We start from the raw sequence: 24,865 nt of genomic DNA, 5'->3' as shown, positions 1-24,865 counted from the left end.
AGCAACATTTTTTAGGTTTGTATGAAAAAAATAATTTTGGTAAAAAGCTAATACAATTATTTTTAATATTAAATACATGAGCAGCACACACTCTTTATAATATATTACCTTTTCTCTCATAACAAATGAATAACTAATATCAGAAACTTGTTCTATTCTGTTCTAATTTGTCAAGGAATTTGGACAAATATGTGGCTGTGAATTTTTTATGTGTAACTTTTTAAAATTTTTTTCATAAGTATTTTTAAGTGTTTATTTTTGAGACAGAGGAGAGACAGAGAGAGAGTGAGTGGGGTAGGAGCAGAGAGAGAGGAAGACAGAGAATCCGAAGCAGGATCCAGGCTCCGAGCTGTCAGCACAGAGCCCAATGTGGAGCTCAAACCCATGAACCGTAAGATCATGACCTGAGCCAAAGTCGGACGCTTAACCGACTGAGCTACCCAGGAGCCCCTTATGTGTAACTTTTATTCTTATAGGTCTAGATTATATACATTAGACAACGCCCTCAAAATATAATGAAGTCACAGACCCTTCCTATTTGCTCAGTATTAAAATAAGCATTTCTCAGAACTCTTGTAATAAGTAATAAAAATAAAGATTATTATCACTAATACACACTCAGTACTTACTCACCATGTATCTTAAGCACTTTATATACACTTTACATGAAAGCACTTTACAATTAATTTAACCCTCACCATAATCTCGTAAGGTTAATATTGGGAAACATCTATGTAGAAAGGTTCATGAACTTGTCCGAGACCATTCTCAACCAAGTATGATTCGAGATCCTGGCCCTAAAATGAAGAAGTTTCTCCAGTTAACAGTTTTAGAATTTTACCAATTATCAACAAAGTTGACAAATTTATGAATATCCAGAAGTAAAATAAGCTGGAGGAGACCAGTTGTATTTGACCAGCCATTGTCCTTAGGCCTTTCAACCAGTTCATTGCCAGATATGCTCATGAGATAAGAGTCTCTAGATTAAGAAAGATGATTCACTCTACTCTCAGGTCATCAGTGCATACCCGGAGTTATCACACCCATGGCTGAATACTGCATATATAAGCAAAATAATCTAAAAATTATTTAGATTGGAGTAACTAGGATGGTGGGGAGGTGTGAAATCTCGTCACACAGAGGTCAACTGAGGAACGAAGAGTGGTTAGTGTAGAGAAAAGAAGATTTAGAGGAAACATGAGTGCCCTCCTATAAAGATGGTGTTATAGTCTGAAAGCTTGTGTCCCCTGAAATTCATGTGTTGAAATCAAAGTGGTGGTACTTGGAGGTGGGGCCTTTGGTAGGTAGTTATGTCATGGGAGTACAGTCCCATGGATGGCCTCATAAGAGGCCAGGGAGCTAGTGGATGAATGGCCTCATAAGAGGCCAGGGAGCTAGTATGAGCTTGCTCTCTCTACTATGTGAGGATACGAGATATCTGTGAGTTATCTGCAAGCCAGGAGGCAGACTCTATTCAGACACCAGATCTGCGGCCCCTTGATCTTGGACTTCCCAAACTCCAGAACTTTGAAAAACAAATGTTTGTTGTTTAAGCCATGAAGTCTTTGTCATTTCTGTTATAGCAGCCCACACTACCTGGGAGATGGGTTTGATTTGCTCTTCTGTGTTTCTTCTGTAACACCGAAGAGATATGTGGAAACTGTTAAGCAGAGTTCAAAATAAGGAGGCAGTTGGCAATAGTCAAATCAGACAAAAAAGGTAGAATCTGCTGCCATAGGAAATGCTACATTGGATCACTAGAAGGTTCCAATAATAGCTAGCTGAAGACTTAAAAAAAAATTTTAATGTTTATTTATTTTTGAGAAACAGAGAGACAGAGTGTGAGCAGGGGAAAGGCAGAGAGAGAGGGAGACACTGAATCTGAAGCAAGCTCCAGACTCTGAGCTGTTAGCGCAAAGCCCAACACGGTGCTCCAACTCACGAACTGTGAGATCGTGACCTGATCCAAAGTCGGATACTTAACCAACTGAACTACCTAGGTGTCCCTAGTGAAGACTTTATGGAAATGTTACTGAAGGGATTAATTATTGAGTGAGCATTTGCACTAGGTGACCTTCAATATACCTTCTCAAGACCATATGACTCCATTTGGAATGAAAGACCAGTAGCCTTGGAATGAAAAATGGGGGGTGGGGGGAGAAATCGAAAGCAAAAATTCCTTTAGAATCACGTTTTTCGGGAAATTTTGAGGTCAGAATTTTGAAGGGATGAATTCTGATTGGTGTTTTACCTACTCTGGGTGGGCACTGGGGTAAAAATACTGCATTGTTTTTCAGTCATTAGTATATTATTTGAATATTTTTTATTTCTCTATAACTTTAGAAGGAGATTGGGAATGTGAATAGCTCTTAAAGGAAATCTACAACAGCAAAGAAAATTTTTTAATATCAGATCTATGTGGAAAGATAAAAGCAAGGGATCTGACTAACGGAAAAAAATGGTTAAAGATGATACTGTTTTTCCTTAGATGAAATCAGGAGTTATCTGATCACAACTACACATAAGCATTTTACTTTTTAAAGTCTATGCTTTCTATTATAAATATAATTTATTTTTTAAAGATTTCAAAAGTAAAGACAACTAGATAGAAAGTTAACAAAACAAAACATAGTATTACTACCCACTTTAAAAGGCCCTAGCAGTCTTAATACTGATATAGGATTTCCAGAAAAAGGCTTTTAGACTCAATTCAGGTACTAATAGCAGCAGTTATCAAATTTATCAAAGCCTTTATTCATTTGGTAAAAAAAAAAAATTGTTCACTATTTATAAGGTATATTCACAGATGATACAGTGATAAACAAAGACAGATTATGTTACCCTCCAGCTTGGAAGCAGAAAGACATCAATTTAGAGTATTCATTGGATGAATGAATGAATGAATGAACTTCCCAAAACACAATGGAAGGGAGGAGGTGAATGAAAGAGGAGGAGACAAAGAAAGCTTCTGTAAGGGAGGGAGTTACATTTAAGCCAACTCATGAAATTTCCTTTCTCGGAGAAATTTAGGCGTAGTCTACTCAGAGTGAGTTGAGTCTCACAAACACATGATCTAGGATGTTGAACCCAAGACAAAAATGGCCCCGGGTTTGGCATGTAGAACAATAAGACACAACTGGAGAGATCAAAGAGAGAGTTGAATATTTATGAAATCATCAAATAGTCAAATAGGGAACGATGGATTCAATTAGCACTAACAAATATTTTCTCTAATGTACCCCTAAGTGCACTATATTAAATGCCAAAGTCCCTACAAAATGTACAAATAGAACAAAAATAGAAAATTGTGCCTATTATGTGGCCAACTACATGTGGTAGGATCCTAAGGCACAGCTCAATGAGGAAGGCATCTTTTTCCACTTATAAGTAGTAATTGTCACATTACCAGTGACATACCAATGTCATTTACCAGTGACAATATTACACAAATATTTTATAGTACTTCAAAAAAATCAAACTGGAATTGAGTGGAAGAAGGTAAAAAAAATGACCCAAATCCTACTTCTATTTTAACCTAGGTTAAATAAGAATTGCAGGTCAGAACCAATGATTACAGGCTGTGTTGCTATGGCACAGGCAGCCAGTTCTTAATTATATACAGTGATGGGGCATAGGAGTGGCATGCATAATTGAAATCCAAAGTAAAATTAAAACCTCTATGCTCCCCACCAAGACATTTTCCAGAATTATTTGGAGAGCAGCAACCTAGATTGATATGTATTTTACTTAAACTGGCTTCCCTCTGTCGAACTCATTTTAACTATCAGTGAAAAAGACCAAAAGAACAAAAATAAGTTCACAAAGCAGAGGGATAAAAACGATTAGCTTCGATCATGTAAATATTAAACAGGTTGGCTCTTAACAGTCAAGACATTTATCTTGTGCATTATCTTATACAACAAATAGCATTTTAGCTTGTAATGCCATATAAACAAGATGTAGTGTCATTCAGTACACAAACGTGTCCTTTTCCAGAATGACCGAGTAAAATATTCAGCAGTACAGTACAAATGTCCTGCAATGGATATACTAGTATACACAAATTAGCCTTCAGGTTGTGGAACTGATTAGACAATACTTATATCAAAGCAAATTTCTCTACAATCCCTTTTTAAAATGTTAAACTTACAATAATTCAAGGATTACCCACTGGTTTCATATAAGGGATCAAGAAAATCAATGATCTCTCCATCAAGCAAGCCTACCATGAACTGTGAAATGCCACCAGTTTGAATTTTATCCCCTGGGGTTAAGCCTTCTCTAAAATGCTTGTCACACTGTTGTAAGGATTTAGAAAGGCTGGGTATAGAACTTCCACTTAGCAGCACTCAAAGTGAATTTGAGTTATTCTAATCCACTAGGAAGTGTTAACTTAAGGGAACTTGTTAAATTAAGGAACACAGGCAACTGGAATGGGAATAAAAGGGAGAAAGAAGGTGCATGGGGCTCTCTCTAGGTTAAGGTGAGCAGTAAGGAATCTCTTCCAAGGCTGCCTGGGATTGGAGAGGTTGCAAGGCAGCTCAGGGGCTCAGTTCTGCAAGGAGAAAGGGTCTGAAGACATATCAGTTGCTTAAACAATTATATTCTGGCCCTAAAATAAAAACCTCTGTCCTAATGTATCACACTAGATAGTCTGAAAGATCACTTCTAATTACTTCGGAGTTCTATTTAATCATTCTTTCTTTTTCATTCTTTAAATTCTTTGGCTTGACCATTACATCACAAGAAAAATTAATATGTTATCTGACTACTCACTAAAGAATTCATTAGATTGTTTGCTTCAGGTGCATTCTCCTTTTAAATTTTTCTTTTCCCTAAATGATCTTTTTTCTTAACACCCTGTGCCTCTACAAAAAGCTAGTATAACTTTAGTAATTTTTGCATTTCCCTAAGACTACTTTAATGTATCATTAAATATTTCAAACATTTGCATAATCACTTCTCTTTTGTTTCTCAATAATTTCACATTATTCATGAGATATTAAAAAGCCAGACAAAGAAACACACTAAAAGCTTTTTAATTCAATATGTTGAGGAAAACAGAAGTGCTAATTAGTTAAGAATTAAATAAAGGTAAGAGCTAATAAACTCGCTCCAGAGGAATTCCCCTGCATCAGTTCTAATGCTTTATCTTCAAATACTAGAAATGAATCCTATAAAGTAGGAGCTGTTACAGTCTCCCATCTAACAGAAGAAATTAGCTTACAGTAACTAGCATGCCATAGGTCACACCAAGAGCACCTCAGAGATTTGCACTTAAGTAAATTATGTAATTGTAAATTATTATCAATATTGTCATAGTCTCTCAGTGTACAAAGTCAAGGGACTATGAGTTATCCCATTCTTTTAGAGCTGCTTAATGTTCTTTCCCCCGCTTCTTTCACATCCAACAAAACACTACCACCTAGCATTCCCTCATGTATTTCTTCCTTGAGTCTCTTCCTTTCTGTCTTCACTGCCACCATCTGAGCTCAAACTCCTATCCCTTCTTGCCCAAATCAATGCAGCAGCTCCTAATTCGTTTCCTTGCCTACCTCAATCTCCCTTCTAATCCAATTAACTGGTAATTGATTAATCTCCATTACACCCTCATTTCATCCTGTTACTGTCTGTCTAAATCCTTCAAAGACTTCCTTAGCTTACAACAGTTTAACTATGTGCTAAAGACTTAGCAGTTCTGGGGAAGTATCAGAGGTGATGTGGTTGGGACTTCTGGTCACCCCATTCTTCTCATTTGTCTAAAGAAGCTATGTGAGTGTGTGTGTGTGTGTGTGTGTGTATGTTGCGTTAGGATTAGAAGAATAATTTATGTCTAAGAGGGTTTACTGTTTTATTTTACATTTAAAAAGCCACTGACCTACTGAATAAAATCAAACATTGCACCAAGACTCGTGAATTTCCACAAATAATCCCAAAGTACTTTTTAAGTCTATTTTTACAATTTCCCTCCACAAACCTTCATTTTTATGAAACAGGGCTGGACCTGTACCACTTTTTATAATACTTTCCAACATCACCATCTTTGCTCTTTCCACTCTCTTATACTGGCCTCCAAAACCCAAGTAAGACCTCATTTCATCTGGGAACAACCAAGATGTCCTTCATAAATGAAGGAATAAACAAAACAGTAGTACATCCATACACCTGAATAATATCCAATGATTAAAAGAAATAAGCTATCAAACCACGAAAAGATAGGGATGAAACTTAAGTGCATGTTGCTAAGTAGCCAGTCTGAAAAAGTTATATACTATATATGTTTCCAATTATAGGGCATTCTAGAAAAGACAAAACTATAAAGATACTAAACAGATCAGAGGTTGCCAGGGGTTGAAGATAGGAGGGAGAGGTCAAATGGGTGAAGCACAGGAGATTTTACAAGGTAGAGAAATTACTCTATGTTACAGTAATAAAAACTATTTTACAGTAGTATGTTATCGCAATGATGAATATAAGACCTTAAATATTTTCCAAAACTATAAAACTTTATAGGGCAAAGAATAAGCCTAATATCTGCAAATGTTTAAAATCATTTAGGAAAGCAGAGGATTCTGGGATGAAATGAAGAATGTTACAAAAGAATCCAAATATACGGAACAATTTCACTGAAGGAGATAAAGAAATAAGGTTCTAACTTAAGTAATTCATAAAGAGTGGAATCTGTAAGACTAAAAAGGAACTGGACACAAACACTGTTCTCCAGTTGATGGATTGCTAACAATTGTGAAACCACTATATAGTATAATGGAATTAAATGATTAAGTAAATGAATGGCAGATGGGGGAGCCATGTTTCACACTATTGGAGGAGAAAGCAATAGATTTCTAAGAGGGGGCTAGAATAATCCATGCTATAACGGTTACAGTTGGAGACACCAGTATATATTCATGTTTACCTTAACATAGATATAGATGGTTATATATAAAAATGTTATAGATATGCATATATGGATGGGCTAATATGCACACATATATCTCCTTGCATAGTCAGCTTAGAGGACCTACAGGTAACAATATCCCAGTAACAGCAAGTATATCTACTACCCAGATCTTGGTTTACAATGAGAGAACCATCATTCCATTAAAAAAATGGCTGATTCTAGGGCTGAGGCAAGAAAACACACTAAGAAGAGTCTGAACCATCTTGTAGTGACAGAAAGCAAGAAAGTGCTCCACAACAAAATCCTGCAATGATATGTGTACATCAAAGAAAAACACTAGCCAACTGAAAGAGCTGCCCATGTCAAACCTGGAACAATATGAGCAGCAAAATAAATACAACAGTGTGAGATTATGCCCCAAAATATAAACATCCATGAGTCTAAACTTATTTAAAAAATGACTGAATAAATAAATTAATGGGAAAAAAACCTGGCAATCCCAAATAATTTAGGTAAATACTCCACCCTTGAGGCAGAGGAGCATAACTCCCCACTCCTTAAGTATGAGTTCACATAGTGACTTCCTTCCAAAAAGGACTGTATGGAAAGGGAAAAGAAGAGTAACTTAACAGTACAGACACCTGACAAATCCTGCCTCAAGTCAGGTGACCAAGGTTAACATCAACAGCAATAACTCATATTGGTAGTATAACCCTTGATATGATGCGATGACAATGCCAGTTTACCACTGTGCCTCCCTCCTAAAAAACACATTCTCCCTAGTCTAACCATGAGAAAATATAAGACAAATCCAAATTGAGAGACATTCTACAAAATATCTGACCAGAAATCCTCAAGACATATAATGTAAGATACTACCAGTAGAGGAAACTGGGTATGGGGTACTCACGAACTCTCTGTACTATCTTGGCAATAATTCTGTAAATCTAAAACTAACCTAAAATAAGAAGTTTATTTTTAAAATCAAGAACAAAATAGTGATCAAGAAATTCTTTTAGCTAATATGAAAATAAATTTTATGGTGTCCCTTCATTGTTTGGAATAACTAGTCAATAACTGGTCACTGCCTTTCATGCTGCTATGTTGAAGGAGACTTTCTGAATCATCCTACCTGAGAATCTGAGGCAAAATATAATTCCAGAGGCACCTGGCTGGCTCAGTCGGTTAAGTGTCTGATTCTTGATTTCAGTTCAGGTCATGATCTCATGACCTGTGAGATCCCCATGTTGGGATCTGTGCTGACAGCACGAAGCCTGCTTGGAATTCTCTCTCTCCTCTCTCTGCCTCTCCCCCTCTCACTTGCACATGCACGTGCTCTCTCTCACTCTCTCTCTCTCTCTCAAAATAAATAAATAAACATTATATATATATATATATACATATTACATATATATAATTATAGATTTATAGAATTTATAGAATCTTTATAGAAGATTCTTTATAGAAAATTTACAGATTTATAGAATCTTCATAGAAGATTATAGAATTATATATACATATATAATTCTATGTTATATTTATATATATTTATTTACTTATATTTATATATTTTTTATGTAATATATATAGAATCCTATAATATTATTATATATTCTATAATATATATAATTTCATATATATATATAAAATTCTATAATCTTCCAAGACTGAATCATGAAAAAAGAAAATCTGCATAGACTGATTACAAGCAAGGAGATTGAATCAGTAATCAAAACGGATCAAAAACTCCCAAAAAACAAAAGTCCAGAACCAAATGGTTTCACTAATAAATTCTACCAAACGTTCAAAGACTTCATACCTACCTTTCTCAAAATCTTCCAAAAAGAGGAAAGAATGCTTCCAAACTCGTTTTATAAGTCCAGCATAATGCTGCTACCAAACCCAAACAAGGCTACTACAAAGAAAGACAATTACAGGCCAATATCCCTAATGAACAGAAATGCAAAAATCCTCAACAAAATATTAGTAAATTAGTAAAACAGACACCTAGATCAATGTAACAGGATAGAGAGTTCAGAAATAAACCCCACACTTATATAGTCAATTAATTTATGACAAAGGAACCAAGAATAAACAATGGGGAAGATAGTCTCATCAATATATAGTGACTGGAAAACTGGACAGCCACATGTAAAAGAAGGAAATTAGACCACTAACTTATACCACACATAAAAATGAACACAAAATGGGTTAATGGCTTGAATGTAATGCTTGGAACCATAAAATTCCTAGAAGAAAACATAGGCAGTATGCTCCCTGACATTGGCAAAGTGTCTATATGCTCATACTATACTGTTTTCATCATTATTATAGCTTTGTAGTATAGTTTGAAATCAAGAGTGTGATATCTCCAGCTTTGTTCTTTCTCAAGAGCAGTTCAGCTATTAAGCATCTTTTTGTGGTTGAGCACGAATTTTAGAATTATTTGTTCTAGTTATGTGAAAAATGCCATTGGGATTTTGATAGGGATTGCACTGAAAGTCTAAATTGCTATGGGTGGTATGGACATTTTCGCAATATTAATTCTTACAATTCATGAGCATGGAACATTTTCCATTTCTCTGTATCTTCTCCAGTTTCTTTGATCAGTGTCTTGTCGTTTTCACTGTACAGGTCTTTCACCTCCTTGGTTAAATTTATTCCTAGGAATTTTATTCTTTTTTATTTAATCCCATTTAATTGTAAATGGGATTGTTTTCTTAATTTTTCTCTCTCTCTCTTTTTCAAATGTTTGTTCATTTTGAGAAAAAGAGAATTCCAACTCCCTCTCTCTCTCTCTCCCTCTCAAAATAAATAAACATTAAAAAACCCATTAACTATATAATGTTGTGCACATGAAACTTATATAATGTTATATGCCAATTGTACTTCAGTTATATATATAATTCTATAATAATGATTGCATTGTCTTTGGAGAAGACCATAAAGTTGGTCAAGAGGAAAAGTTAAGGCTATCAGAAACAAGAGCCATAAATGGAAACTACAAAGATTCAACCTTTGCTTCTTAAAAAGTTTTCATCTCCATCTTCAGGATGCAGAATAAGCTTTGTAATTGGACACATACATTTAACCTTGTTATGTCTTTTTATCTTTTCCTAAAATATAAGGATAGAGGGAGACAGAGATGGATAGAAAGACAGAGAAACAGAAGTGAAGATAGAGGTAGAGAGGGAGAGAAAGAGAGGTCTAGAAGGTTCTTCCTCTTTCATGTACTCTCTCCTTTCCCTTGTCTATTTGACTTTTACTTATCTCTCTGAATCCAGAGAAATGTCCCTTCCTCAAGGAAATTCTCTCTGATCCTCTATACTAAACAATCAACTAAATGCTGTGTTCATAGTGCCCAATGCTTCTTCATAGCACTGACCAAAATTACAACTAAAATATCAATTTACACTTTAATATTTAAATGACTATGTAATCCCAACCTGATTACAAGGATGGAGTCAACATATTCAATATGGAGTCAAAATTTTGTAACCTCTAAATCTAACACAATTCTGTAGTGGACCTCAACATTTATTGTACGTATGAATTCAGTATGCTTATCATTTTCAGAGCTAACATCCTCTTCTAAGACCACTACAATAACTACTGCAATAAAATTGGCTACCAGATATTCAACAACATGATTCCAAAAACTACAAGTGTTTAAGATATATATATAATACATACTTAATATATATTAATATATATTAAATATATTAAATGGATTTATATTTATGTTTTATATTATTTAAATATATTAAATAAATAAATAAAATAATAAATATAATATATTAAATAAATATAATATTTAGTATATTTAAATAATTCAAATATTTAAAATTTAATGTTTTAATTTAAAATTAATAAATTTTAATGTTATTAATAAAATATTAATATTTAATATTATTTATTAATGTTTACTATTATTAATAAATTAATAAATACTTCAATATTTAATTTTAATATTTAAAATTTAATAAATAACATTTAAAATATTTAAATATATAAAAATATGTATATAAATATATAAATATATATATAACCCGACTTTATTGGACACTAGATTTCTCTTTAAATGGAAAAGAAAAACTAAGTGCTGCTGAGTCTCAGAAATGTACATCACGTTTTAATTTTTAACACTGAGCATAACACAAGTCAAAATTATAAGCTTCTCTAATTAAAGAAGTAAAACCATCACAACAGAATATCAAAGACTACTCAGTCACAAACCACGTGAGAGCAGAGACTACATCTGTCTTGTTTACTATTAGACATAATTACCTCTTAGACTTCAATAGATAAGCTAGCTGAGCACATAAATTAGTCTTGGTATAACCCAAAATCACACCAAATATATTAATAACACAAATTGAAGATATTAAAAACATCTTGGCTACCATCAGTTGTTGAAATTTTATTATGGCAGCCTCCAAATAGGTCTTTCTGATAAGGCAATTCACTGTACATAATCAATTTAAAGTATGAGAACTCTTAAATTGCTAAATAAAAGAAGTAAGCTAGAACCGGAGTTTCTGCATCTCTCCTGATCCAGCTCTGTAACCTAATTGGCCTGTAATCTAATTTATGGTTTGATCCCTTTGTCCCCTCCTCACATTGTTAAGTTCTGTTTTCAGAATCTTCTACAACTTTGGAGTAATCTATTAATAGTGGGGAGAAAGTTGTGTACATGATGTAAGTAGGATTGGTTCATTAATTCAGTGGTCTCTAAAGGTAGTTAATTACCAACTTTTCCATGATGCCACTATCACAACCACCAGTTAACTTCAATCGTCCCCTGTACTGTTTACCAACTTTGTCCTTCTCCCAGCCCAGCAGCTTATCTACGATCTTCTCAATAAATGGCTGTATTCATGAGGAGCCACACTATCCCATGATGTCATCCGCCAGCATCCAAATTCACATAAACTGGCAAGCTCTCTTAACACTAGGGTCCATTGTGAATTTATTGTCCTTGATGAGTCTACTTGGATACCGATGAGCCGTGGTTCCTCCTGATGGTGCAAAGGGCACATCTCCCCCTTTCCTCCTGATCTAGAACTCCGGTCACACCTGCTCTAATTGTTCCACTTGCACAGGAGTAACCAGGGCTCACCATGGTGGCCCATCGCGTTACCCAAAGCCAGTCTGGGCTCTCTATCATCCCAGGCCCCAGAGCGAGTTTCCTCTTTACTGTGACAATAAGAGCTCAGCAATGATGGAAGGGAGCAGCTGCAGCACTAAAACTGAAGAAAACTTAATTCACATGCCGTCAGCCCTGCCCGGTCATGCCTGTTCCAGCCCAGAGCGTGTGCCCACAAGTTTACAACAACCCAGGTCTCTGCCCTGTTGAGCTAGACTTCTCCGACCCAAGAGCACTTGACAAACACAAACTGCAAAATAACACAGCGATTCTTCTTGGCAATTAGCAGGTATTTATGTTTGCAATCAGGAAAGTAAAAACCGGATGTGTTATTGTGTATAAAATTAATTTTTCTGTAAAGCAACCTCATAGAGTATTCATCTCCCTCTTTGCCAAATCATATCGGAAAATTATAACTGACTTTGACAATATTTATTTCAAATTTAATTTTTAAAAAGATGGCATGGCTCCTCTCCTGGATTGTTGCTGCACTTAAAAAAATAATAATAATAAAAGTCCCTGGTAAAAGCTGAAGCAACCGAAGAGGTAGCCCTCATATAAGAATGCCTTGTTTTGGAATTCTCCCAAAAGTCTGGGTAGGGAGTGCCAAGACTGGAAAATCAATCACAGGTCACCACACCTTTAACTGCATGTCAAATCATGTCGCCTCATCCCAGCAAAGAAACTAAGATTCAAGGCCCAAATCAGGCAAAGGGTGTGTAACAACCACATGTGTTCCCAATGACATCCCTTTTTCTTAATTCTTTTAATGTTTTTTCATTTTTGAGAGAGAGAGAGAGAGAGAGAGAGTGATCAGGGGAGGGGCAGAGAGAGAGGGAGACACAGAACTCGAAGCAGGCTCCAGGCTCTGTGCTGTCAGTGCAGAACCCATCATGGGGTTCCAACTCACGAACCCCGAGATCGTGACCCGAGCCAAAGTCGAATGCTTAACCAACTGAGCCACCCAGATGCTCCTCGATGACATCCATTTTGACCTAAAAGTGTAACGTTCACTTTTAAAACTACTGTGCACTTTAGTAAAAAGCCTACTAATAAAGCCTTGTTTCTAGGGACAGCTGTAGCAGGCTGTTCTATAAGAATCTGATTTATTAATAACAAAATTTATGGGGTGAGGAGAAAAGCAATACATATTTTTCTTGCCTGGCTTCATTCCCCTGTAATATCTTAGCGATGAGTCTCCCGCTGGCAGGCATTCTGTAGCCAGGAGGAATAAATAAGACACCAAGGTTCAGCCTGTGAAGTTCTCTCTCTTTTCTCCCATTCCTTAGCTGTTCCGCAACTCAGACCTGCAGTTTTCCTTCTCTGACTTGTAAAAGAAACAGTTTGTCTCCCCACTTCTCCATGGGTCTCTTCATGTCATGATAATCTGTGCAGTTAGATACAAATAAAGTCCCTGTTGTCTTTAATTTGGTCATGGATCAGTCTTCCTAGCCTTGTTTGAGTCACCAACACCAAATTACATTCTCTTGGACAAGAAGTGCCGGCCAGTGGGACAGCTTCAAACAATAATCCTACAACTGGATCACAAACTAGTTCACCCATAGCTGATGACTTAACAAGAGCATGTCAGATTTCTTGAAGCTTAAAGGGGGTTATTCCTTTCTCTAAAGTTTCACTTGTGAACTCTGTCACCTTAAGTAAGAGACCTCTGATATGGTCTACAGTCCTGAGGCTCAGGGTTGGACAAATTAAAGGCTCAATAAATAACCTGTTAAATGATGAATCCCTGTCATATCCTAGTGGCTAAGAGAAATACCTCTGGCTCCTTCCCTAAAATATTGATCTGAACAACTACCAATACTAGAAAGATGATGAATTGACAATTATCAACAGCCTTAATGATCACAAAGTTCTACCACCCTTATTTTCCCCCCACTCCTCTATCGTTTTAGTAGAGAGCTAAGCAAAAGGAAATACCTCATTCTTATCACTGATATATCAAGAACAATTCTTTCTTACACGCTTATGGCAAAAAGTCCTCTATCGCCCTAAGCCAGAATATTTTTTTTCTCTGAAACATGCCTAGATTTAAAAGCTTCTTAATAATAAGGACTGCGCCTAGTGCTTTGTATTTCCCACTAGTCTTAACTCTGCATTTGTACATAAATTAGCTTTCTTAAGTAATGATCAATGAATGTTTTATGCACTAAACTGAACCCGTGACTTTCAAAGACAACATTCCACTGTGGGCAGGGGGACCCCAGGGCCAGCCTCTCCTCTACAGAATCTCCATGTTCCTTTTCTCAGGCTATATTTCAGTCTTAGTGACCCCTCATTCAATCCAAAGTAGCCAATTCATTATACTGTGATTTATTCCTGAATATCAGCTATCTCGCCCCATGGCTGATTTGAATTCCATTATTCACTCTCACAATTTCTTAATCGCTTTTCCAAAAAATTAATGCATCTCGATGCAGGCAGTATGTCCACATCTGTTTACTTTACCAAATACCAACTGGATCCTCTGCTTGCAACTGGCAGAGCTGAAACTGTATTGAAAATATCTTACACAGCTTGTTTATCAAATGTTAAATGCTAAATATATGCTGCTCCAGAATACTTGTCCTTCAGTGGGAAGACACTTAGCAACCTGACATAACTACCGGTTTCCTATAAAACCTAGATATTACTGCTGGAGACACAGGAAGAGAGAGAAAGAAAAAAAAAAGCCTTTAGTCAAAATGCAAACGCAGATATTAATGATGCCTACAATAGTTAGGGTAGCAGAAGAAATTCCAAAATAGGCTGGCCAGAAGAACCCTCTTAAACCCAAGTAAGACACATGTGTAACCTTAAAAAAAAAAAAAATCTGTGAAAACAGTTTAGGGCGTAGGTAAGCCATCAGGCATGGTTAAGAATCAGTCAAACTTAGAGTGAGGTCCATTTCATCATTTGATTCTTTGAAGTTCTAATTATTCGGAAAAGATAATTAAGTGGCTACCTGGCCTTGTACTTACTGCACCGGTATCCATTTCTAAAGGCCATTCATTGTGCCCACATTTGGTAGAAGTCAGAAGTTTTGATAAAAGATAAAGGATCAAAAATCAGAGTGAATGCTGCAGCCCAAATGAAAAATAAAATGCTCCTACTGTTGTAATTTCCAGAGAAAACTTCTTAGACCTTATTCATAACTCACGAATTTATAGATAATTAGTATAAGTTCCAAAGGAAGATATAGGTGGAAAATTAATAAGCAGATTTCAAGGTTTCTTGGTAATGAAAAGGCTTCCCTAGGAGCATACCTTCCTTTCCGGAAAGAACATGAGCACCTCTGCCCTTTTTCACGAAGCTAAGCGTGACATACATAATCAACTTCATCAAATTTTTTGATTGCCGACAACTGGTAAATGTACCCACCCTGTAAGCTTATTATATTTTTGGAAATGGTTATGGTATATAAAGTATATCTCTATTGCGGCTACAGGTCTCCAATAAACAATGTGAAAATACACTGTTTAAATTGGCAGGGCCTTGATTCAAGTAAGAAAGAAGCTATAGAGTTGGATACATAGACTTTTAGGTTTAGTCATAAGGTCACCTCAATGTCTCGGACCTCAAGCCTTCCAGAAAAGGCTTGTGTAATCGCTAAGTCAATGAAAACCACCCAAATGGTCTATCTAGGGGGAAACGCAGAAGAGTCTGTCACGCAGGTGACAGACTTGCTTTGCGACTGAATTAGAAAGACTTTTAAAGCTACAAAGAATATTTAATTGAGATTGAATCAGATGGGCTAATCAACTTCATACTTTCTTTAGAGCTGATACCCAAGTTTTAGTTGGTAAATGAAGCGAAACGCAGCTTAGCCACCCATGTAGCACATTCGTGTAATAATGATTTCTTTTAAAGTGTTCTCTTGTTAAAAAATGATTTTTAAAAATGTTCTTTTATTAAAATGGTTATATCCAGTCTAAAGTTCATCTACCCAGAATTTAAAGCAGAAGTGTCCACACTTCTCTAAAGAAGACATCCAGATGGCCAACAGGCACATGAAAAGATGCTCAACATCACTCCTCATCAGGGAAATACAAATCAAAACCACACTGAGATATCACCTCACGCCAGTCAGAGTGGCCAAAATGAACAAATCAGGGGACTATAGATGCTGGAGAGGATGTGGAGAAACGGGAACCCTCTTGCACTGTTGGTGGGAATGCAAACTGGTGCAGCCGCTCTAGAAAACAGTGTGGAGGTTCCTCAAAAAATTAAAAATCGATCTACCCTACAACCCAGCAGTAGCATTCGTAGGAATTTACCCAAGGGATACAGGAGTGCTGATGCATACGGGCACTTGTACCCCGATGTTTATAGCAGTACTTTCAACAATAGCCAAATTATGGAAAGAGCCTAAATGTCCATCAACTGATGAATGGATAAAGAAATTGTGGTTTATATACACAATGGAATACTATGTGGCAATGAGAAAGAATGAAATACGGCCTTTTGTAGCAACGTGGATGGAACTGGAGAGTGTGATGCTAAGTGAAATAAGTCACACAGAGTAAGACAGATACCATATGTTTTCACTCTTATGTGGATCCTGAGAAACTTAACAGAAGACCATGGGGGAGGGGAAGGGGGGAAAAAAAGTTAGGGAGGGAGCCAAACCATAAGAGACTCTTAAAAACTGAGAATAAACTGAGGGTTGAGGGGGGGTGGGAGGGAGGGGAAAGCAGGTGATGGGTATTGAGGAGGGCACCTGTTGGGATGAGCACTGGGTGTTGTATGGAAACCAATTTGACAAGAAATTTCATATTAAAAAAATAAATAAATAAAGCAGAAGGGTCCATTTTTTGGAAGGGACAGAATTATCATCAGGGAAGCCTTTGCACGATGTTCTGTGGGGGGTGCTTTACACATCACTTAGTTGAAACACCTGAGATATTAGCCCCCATTTTATAAGTGAAAGGCTCAGGGAAATAACAATGGCTTAGCCCAAAGGCGCACAACTAGGGACTGACAAAACGTTAAACTCAAGACGGCCAGTCCCAGAATTCATGCGCTTCTCCCTGCTCTGCCATCCCTGATACTCATATGATTTGTCACGTTTCTAATAAAATGGTGACTTCCCTTATAGACTCGTTGACCCAGTGTGCGACATAAGCAGATTCTCATTATCATTTCTTAATATTATATTCATTATAAGCTATTTCATTTCAGACTCACTGCACACAATGTAGTAACCTGAACATGCTAGAAAATTCTTTCACAGTAAATGATGATTTTTGATGCCTTTAGAAGTTATATATTCAACATGATTAAGCATGATGGAAAGCTAGTTTCAATCAGTAAGCGAATGGGTTTTAAATATGGCCATACACAGATGATGAAATCACAAAAGGACCGAAGGGTGTTTTTTTTTTTTTTTTTAATGAAAAAGTAGACACAAGTACAAAGGATAATCTAAGAAACTCAAGGAAATTGTGAGCCCTGAATTGCAGAGAATGGAGCAGAGTATAAAGTTCCTTACAGTAGCAGAAGAAAAAGAAGAAAATTGGCTTGCTGAAAATGACGAGAGAATTGGAGACAGGGATAAGGAAATGACAGTTATTTTTCCCATGATTTTAAAGTGAAGGAATAGAACACAGAGCTCCTGAAACTAAAGATTTTATTTTTCAGGAAGAAAGCACATAAAAACCACACACAGGAGAGGAAAGAAAAATGTAAGTTTTGATGAAATGTCCTGAATAGAAACAGGAAGAATCGGGGACGGGGGTAGAGGGAGTTTCTAAAGATGCTACTTTGAAAATTACCAGATGATCACAACTTTTTAAAAGGAATCACTTTGTAACTAAGGGCCTGATTGTCACAAGAATTTTCTGGTAATTTGGTGATGCTTTTAATTTTTAGTTCAGTAGGTAAAAAGAAGATCTAATTTAATATGTTATTCTTCATAATATTACAATTTCACAAAATCTGAAATATCACACTGGAAAAGACTCAGCCTTCTTTGGGAGAACAAAATGAAATCTGATAGATGAACTGCAGTGGGGAAGAAAGACCATATTGATTACCAGGTCGTATCAGAATAAGTTGTTCTACTTAATCTTCGTAGGTATTCTAATAGAATAAACTTCCTCGAGTTACTAATCTGGATATCATGAGCTAACAATTACAATTACTGAATACAATAACTAGCTTATCTGCCAAAGATATTAGTTAAACTGTCATTTGAATAATTCTTCTTTGTACCAGTGAATGTCATTATTTGAAATAGGGTGAAACTTAACAGAATGAACTTCTTAAAAATGAAGCGTGTGCATCTATAAAAGCTTAATTATAATTACACAGTCAATTGTGATCGTTTTCAATAGTTCTTGGCAGAGACAAATGACTATAATGAGTTCCATTAATGGACTGATGTGTTCTGTGTATATGCCAGGGAGGGACTTAATGAAAGTGTCCGAAATAGGAAGAGGGCATATGAAAGGAAATACCAGGTAAAGGTGAAAATCTGCACCGTGCTGTGAGTAGAACCATCATATAATGAATGAAATTTCAAGTTATTCGAGAAAGTGATTTTCAAATTTACATACCAAAAGTCAGTGTGTAAATCCTCGGCTGGTAAAATGGCTACTTCTGGCTTTTAGCTTCCTAATAAGTGAAAATGATATTAAGCTTGATATTCTCTCACTCCTAATGTTCCTGTTATCATAAGACTCTGCAGGAGTGGGAAACGAGGATATTTACACCGACGTATTATGAGAGCATGAGATATGTCCCTCCCTGGAATACACAAATGTCATGGTGCCGGGCAATGACTGACACCATAGTTTCCTTCGGTAGGATTAGAAACCTTGTGACTACTTTTTCACCAGCTGTTTACCTCTTCCATAAAACAATATAGATTTCAGAAGGGATAACCTCCATGAATCAATTGTCTTTAAAGGGCACACATAACAAAAAACAAGTCAGGGATTGAGGGAACTGTGGCCACACTCTTAACACAGGAGCAAGGTAGGCTAAGCAAATTATCAAATTATATCAATCTTTATCAAATTAAATCAATCTTTCACTCCATTAGCCAAAATTCATTTCAACCGAATTTACAAAATGAGGATTCACAAACTAAGTACCACATGTAATGTAAGATACAGCATCTACCAACCAGACAGAATGCTTTGGGTTTCTGTTAATGGGACCCTCCGTCCTTCACTTCTCCAATTTGATGTCTCCCAATTGTTAGCATGGCTCAATAGAATTCTCTGGTGATGGAAATGTTCTGTATGTAGCTGGGTTGTACAATAAAGTAGGCAGCCACTAGCCACGTGTAGCTAGTGAACATTTGAATGAGGCTCACGTAACTGAGTTGCATCGATGACGTTATTTAATTTTAATTGATTTAAGTTGAAATGGTCACAAGAGGCGAGTGGCCACCTACTGGGCCATGCAGTGGACCAATGTGTAACTGATGATGCTCAACAGTGCTCAGGGGTAACAAATGGCAGCCATCTCAGTGGGGCTCAACTCCAGATGCACATTAGAATCATCTGGGGAGGGGCGCCTGGGTGGTTCAGTCAGTTAAGCATCCGACTTTAGCTCAGGTCATGATCTCATGGTTTATGAGTTCGAGCCCCACATTGGGCTCTATGCTAACAGCTCAGAGCCTGGAGCTTGCTTTGGATTCCGTGTTTCCCACTTGCTCTGCCCCTCCCCCTGCTCACACTCTCACTCTGTCTCTCAAAAATAAATAAACGTTTAAAAAAAAAACCTTAAAAAAAAAAGAATCATCTGGGGAATATTGAAAATAATTCTGGGACCCTGCCTCAAGCTACTGATTTGGAGAAGGGTAATGGAAGCAGGATTGCCATCTCTACATCAGAACAATAAATGAGTCTAACTAAGTAAGGAAGATGCACCCAGGACTCCAGTTTCTGGAATTGTATTCAATTTACATTACTGTGGATGCGGCTGTGAGCAGGAGGGAGGCTCGTCCAGAATGAGAGCAGGTTACAAAGTGAGACAGCAGAGTTTCAAGGCTTCTGATTGATTTTCAGAGAGAGTTAGTGGGAGCTATAAGGATTTAGGACAAGGAAATATAAGAAAGATACAGACATGGGAAGAAACAGGAAAACTCACTGAGTAAAAAACAAAGCAAGATCCATTTGGGTTTTGCCCTGCTCTATTTTTGTAACCATTAATTTATTACTCTCTGTATAGGGTTTGCGGCTACCACTCACTCTAGCATCTAGATCTGCTCTGTCCAATCCAGCAGGTACTAGCCACATGTTGCTGTTTAAATTCAAATTTAACTGAAGTTGAATTGAAAAGTTCCTCACCCTAGCAACATGTCAGGTGCCCAATAGCCCCATATGGCTAGTGGATACAAAAACGGGTGAGGGCCATCAAGAGGTAAGAACTTTCAGTTATAAAATAAATAAATCACAGGGATAAAAAGTGTAGCATAGAGAATGTAGTCCGTAATATTGTAATAATTTTGTACAATGGCAGAGGTTAACTACATTAATCACGGTGAGCGCTGAGTAATGCGTGTCATTGTTGAATCACCATGATGTACACCTGAAATGAATATAATAGTACATGTCAACTATACTTCAATATGGAAATAAATAACAAAATAAGGTTGGCTTTCAAGTTACTTTTGGCCAAGGCACCACATGCTGTAGAAAAAAGTATGGAATTTCTAGCTGGACAAACACGGAGTTCAAATCTTCAGTCTACTGCCAACTAATAGTCAAATTACTCAAACTCTCTGAGACTGAGCTTGGTCATTGATAAAATTATTTTAAAAATCTACTGCACTTGGGGGCGCCTGGGTGGCTTGGTCGGTTAAGCGTCCGACTTCGGCTCAGGTCATGATCTCACGGTCCGTGAGTTCAAGCCTCACGTCGGGCTCTGTGCTGACAGCTCAGAGCCTGGAGCCTGTTTCAGATTCTGTGTCTCCATCTCTCTCTGCTCCTCCCCTGTTCATGCTCTGTCTCTCTCTGTCTCAAAAATAAATAAACATTAAAAAAAAAATTTAAAAATCTACTGCACTTGACGGTTGCACAGCCATGGGAATGTGCTCGATACCACAGAATTGTACACTTCAAAGTGGTTGAAACTGTGAATTGTCATGTATCTTACACCACAATTAAAAAACTCTGCTGCAAAATAAATGGACAGAACAGAACATTTCTATTATTCTAAATTTCCAACAGAAATTCTATTAAGCAATGCTACATGAAATATGTGGTATGTCCTTCCGGAACCGTCAGAAGTGACAAAGATGTTGCTGCCAGCGGAATATCGTCTCCGCCTAGTTTTTGCAATAACGATAACTGGTCACCACACCTTCTCTACCCCCTCTCTTATCGTCCGTGTTTCCATGTTCATAGCATCTTCCTGCTGGATTGGCTTGTGGTCTCCACCTCCAGTTCATTCCCTCCCTGTCCAAAAGCCAGCCAATGCAGAGAAAGACAATATGTCAGCATTCCTACCTGTCCGTCTGGTGAAGCGTATAATTAAATCATGCTCCCAGACAGAGACAGCAAACAGTCCACATCCACACCCAAGACCTGGGCAAAAGCTGCCTTCCATCATCAAAAACACAAACATGACCAATAAGCATATTAACACCCCGAACACCAGGGATCTGATACTGATATCTCAACATTATGATGATGCGTTGAGTGAACTCATTCAATGATATTTCTGAGCTCACCTAAACATCTCCCACTCCTCACCCACACCACTCCCTAACAGCTCAGTTGGCCCAGAGGCTATGCTTCGCCCAAGCTTTTCGGCCCCAAACCCAGTGGTAGCTAGGGAACTGCTTATGGCACTTGCCCACATGCCTTCCAGAAATGGTCTCCATTCCCAGAACCCTTGCCTGCTGGTGGGTGTCCTGCCCCTGTAGACAGATATCCCGACACTGGCTTATACAGTGACTCCATCTGCAAACCTTCCTAGTAGCTGAACCCGGTCTTTTCTTTGCTATACCCATCGAATGCAGTGCCTTGGACTGACACTGACTTCGTGAAGCTCATGTAACTTTTCTCTTCTTCCCCTGTTCTCTGGCCCAAGGTACAAGAAGGCCTCTCATCCAGACTCCGTTGGCCCTCTTCCTTGGTCCCATAACTAGTTTCAAGTTGGAGAATTCCTAAATTATGACAAAATTCACTAAAATTCTCACACCTCTTTGCCCCACAGCAAATGGCTAGCACATACCCCAGGGATTCTGTGCCAATGTGATGAGGCTTTTGCTTTGACTTTCAGTGCCCTATATGGAATAGAACCCATGACCTTGGTGTCATTCGCACCAAGCTCTCACAGGCTGAGCTAACACTCTTCTAAGTTTCAAGAGAAGTTTAAGGTCACAGAGATTGGGTTGCCCTTTTCCATTTTATTCTCTGAAGATAAGGTGAATTACCTTGATTGCAGAAGTTGCCCAAATAAAAATATTTCAACTTGGTGATTTTTTGGAACAGTGTGTACTCTGAGTAGATGTGGGGCAAGCAATCAGAATAAGCTACCAGGTATCAGTGACAAAATCCCTCTGAAGAGAGACCTGATGACAGTGGGGTGTCTTGCTGAGAAAAAAAAATTACTTTAAACATAAAACCATCCAACTCTTCACCAGTCATTGCCTTAAGAAAACACATTCACATAAAAGAATGGGGCATAAGTCATTGTTTCAAAACAATTTTTTTCTCGATTGTTCAGAAAGCTTTCATTGTTCGTGAAAGCTCTTTGTTCCTCACTTAGCTTTGTCCCACTTGCCTTCAAGAGGGATTGAAAACATGCTGATAAGGAATGGAGGAGTTAATTTATTTGTCCACAGCTTCATGAAGTATCGCCACCAGTCATTGGTGCTTTAGTTTTAAGCAAGGAGGGGGCAAGGTATGCAGTTAGTGGCTTTCATGTGTCCTTGCCATTTGCAATGACAGCTGCCTTCCATCATCAAAAACACAAATATGACCAACAAGCATCTTATTAATACCCCAAACACCAGAGATTTGATACTGATATATCAACATTATGGTGATGAGTTGAATGAACTCGTTCCATGGTATTTCTGAGCTCAGCTAAAATATAATTAAGTACCAAATGAGGAAGAAAATATTTACAGTTGTGAAATTTATCAGCTAGATACAATAATAAGAATGTACACAGTTGTTACAGCAAGATAGCTGGTCAATCTCACTCCCAAAAGAGCAGAAGAGACATAAAAAGAAAAAGAATTACCATGAATAAAATTTCTTAAAAATGGAGAGATGTTTTCCCACTAAATCTACATAAGAATATCAAAGCTTTTTTTTTATTTTATCCATAAATAATTCATGCACACTGTTGAAAATACAAAATATGCAGAGAAATAAAAAGTGGAAAATAAAAACCATACATAATTCCCTTACCTAGGACTAACTGCTGCTACCCCTTTCTTGTCTATACTTCCAGAATCATTTATGCATTCATTTATTCACTATTTTCTTTATTGCTCAGTACAAACCTATATAAATTAAAAGGCTTAAATACTATTTGTAATTCACTTTCCTCATTTTGGCAACATACATCAAAAGTGTATACATTTTGACTCAGCAATTCAAGTTCTAGAAATGAATCCTAAATAAATTATTACTGTGGTGTCCCAAGATTTAACAAGAAAGCTGTCCATAGTCTTGTTTAAAATCATGACAGTTAGGGGCGCCTGGGTGGCTCAGTTGGTTAAGCATCTGACTCTTGATTTCAGCTCAGGTCATGATCTCATGATCATGATCTCAGGTCATGATCTCATGGTGAGATCGAGCCCCATGTTGGGCTCTGTGCTGACAGTGCAGAGCCTGCTTAGGATTCTCTCTCCCTCTTTCTCTGCCCCTCCCCAGCGCTAAATAAATAAATAAATACATACATCAAATAAATAAATAAATAAATAAATAAATAAATAAATAAATAAACATTTTTTTAAAATCTTGAAAATTAGGTGCTTGCCTCAGCAGCACATATACTAAAATAAGAAAGAAAATCATGAAAGTTAGAAGCAATATAAATACCAATAATTTAAAAAAATAGTTAAATAAAGTATGCTATGTCTATACCGGAATAGTAATACAGCCACCCTAAAAATCTCGTTTTGAAGAATATTGAATAGCATGCAAATACATTGAAACAAATAGGCAATATAACCCCAAATTTATAATTTTTTTAAGAAATATATGACATATCTGCAATAAGATAATAGAATTTTTTGAAAGGTATGTCTTAAACCTATCAATAAAATGAGATACGTAGGAATATTTTTTTTAGTATGGAAGGGCTTTTGGAGGAAATTTTACAATATTACTGAAGGCCATTTAAAAAACCCAAAATTAATAGCTTTATAATGTCAATGGCTGGGAAGACTAAATATCACAAAGATGTCAATAGTCCCTAAATTAATTTATAAATTCAATGCAATTTCATTAAAAGTTAATTTAAAAATTCCACTGGAAGCAAAAATAGCCATGAATAGCCAAAATAATTTTGAAGAAGAACAAAGTCCTTTCTAAGAAGGATTATAAAGTCAAAGTAATTACAAAGTTATGGAAATTGAAACTGGTTTTAGTGAAGGCATAAACAAATAGAGGGGAAAAAAACAGCAAAGAGAGCTCAGAATCAGATTCTCATACACAGGAACTTCATAGATAATGGAGATACTTTATAGATCAATGAGAAAAGAATATTATTTAATTAATAGCTCTGAAATAATCTGGTTATCCAGATGGAAAAAAAATTTATATCCCTACCTCATATCATAAACAAAATTCTCTTTCAGCTGGAATAAGTAACAAAATGTGACAAAAATACTTGAATAGTTTTAA

The 24,865-nt window shown here is 36.7% G+C and overlaps 1 protein-coding gene across 1 annotated transcript in view; it reads right to left on the bottom strand.

Moving 5' to 3' along the window:
* ESR1 (estrogen receptor 1) overlaps positions 1–24,865 on the bottom strand; it is a 440,842-nt gene that overhangs the window by 159,270 nt on the left and 256,707 nt on the right. The window lies entirely within an intron of this gene.

The sequence above is a fragment of the Panthera leo genome, chromosome B2 (genome assembly GCF_018350215.1).
Source record: "Panthera leo isolate Ple1 chromosome B2, P.leo_Ple1_pat1.1, whole genome shotgun sequence".
Lineage (NCBI taxonomy): Eukaryota > Metazoa > Chordata > Mammalia > Carnivora > Felidae > Panthera > Panthera leo.
This window is presented reverse-complemented; position numbering and strand designations above follow the sequence as displayed.